Genomic DNA, 1,682 nt, shown 5'->3' with positions numbered 1-1,682 from the left:
ACATGCTGCAGGGAGGAATATGAAAATACATGTTCATTCCTGCACACCCTGCTGAGGTGGTACTGGTAACCCTAATCCAGCTGCAAATTGAAAAGAAAAGAAAAAAAACAATGGCCAATAAGCAGTGCTGATGTCATGCATTGCTTTGCTGTGATCTCATGAGATTTCATAGTAAATTTCCTTAAAGTGATGGTAAATTCACCTCACTTACTTTTAAAATATTGAAACCTCTAGTAATGTTAAGCATATCAATGTGCCTATTTTATTTCCACTCTAATTCAACTTCGATAAAACACAGGTTTTGTGAGGCTCCGTTGACAGCTTCAAATCAGCCTCTGTCACAGATTTTCTTATTCTGTGATTTGACTAACAACTTTTTCAGCCAATCGGAGCCTCACCATGCGCCCTATGTAATTTACTGAGAGCACGCTCCCGTAACTTGTAACTACAATCAGACTGAGCATTGAAGTGCAACTGCGCAGCTAAAAACTGTTTTCAGCTGCGCAAATAGCGTAGTGAGCTGCTCGTGTGCAGTTGCACTTCAAGGCTCAGTCTTATTGTAGTTACAAGCACAGGAGCGTGCTCTCAGTAAATTACATAGGGCGCATGGTGAGGCTCCGATTGGCTGAAAGAGTTGTTAGTCAAATCACAGAATAAGAAAATCTGTGACAGAGGCTGAATTGAAGCAGTCAACGGAGCCTCACAAAACCTGTGTTTTATTGAAGTTGAATTAGAGTGGAAATAAAATAAGCACATTGATATGCTTAACATTACTAGAGGTTTCAATATTTTAGAAGTTAGTGAGTTGAATTTACCATCACTTTAAATTGAATATGAAAATAATATGACTGCATGCACTTTGCACATGCCAGATGCACACTGTTTTGCAGGTCCTGGGACTAGCATCCTGATTGGCTCCTTAAATGCTCTTTATAGTGGAGTGTGAATACTTAGGAAATGTAAAATATCGTGTCAGCTTTTTACTGCTATGCTGCATCACTTTCAGGTGCTTCAACATTTGGGCATCATGCCCCTTTAAAATACCGTACATTCTATTAGATTATTAAATCTACAAAATGGTCCTAGCAAGTAACTGCCTCTAACAAGGCAAATACAATTCTGTGTGCATATACATAGTAATATAGCAAGACCATTTGTTTGTTTGTTTTTGTTGTGTGTTTTTTTGTTTTATTTTCAAATAGCTTAGAGATTCAAAATAATTGAAATTGAGGGGACCATAGCTTTAAGAAAACTAAATAGTCTCTCAATGTATCCATATAATTGAAAATAACATGTATAAAATATTATCTATATGTCTGTCCATCTAATCACCTTTAATATTTAAAGGGACATGATACCCAAATGTTGAGACACTTGAAAGTGATGCAGCATAGCTGTATAAAGCTGTCTAGAAAGGATCACCTGAACATATCTATGTAAAAAAAAGAAAGATATTTTACCTCAAAATGTCCTAATTATTCACACTCCATTGTGAAGGACTTTAAAGGGGCATTCCAGCCAAAATTGGAATCAACATGGAAGCATTTCAGTTTTGAATAGAAGCATTTGTGTAATATACATTTATTAGCAAAAATGGTTCTAATAAAAGCTATAGCTGTTTCAAAAGTGTATTTAAGTATGCACCATGCTGATTGGCTGCTGTTCATTGCTTCCTTTTTTAC

Source organism: Bombina bombina, chromosome 2 (assembly GCF_027579735.1).
Source record: "Bombina bombina isolate aBomBom1 chromosome 2, aBomBom1.pri, whole genome shotgun sequence".
Lineage (NCBI taxonomy): Eukaryota > Metazoa > Chordata > Amphibia > Anura > Bombinatoridae > Bombina > Bombina bombina.
The sequence above is the reverse complement of the archived record's forward strand: the minus strand, read 5'-3'. Positions refer to the sequence as shown.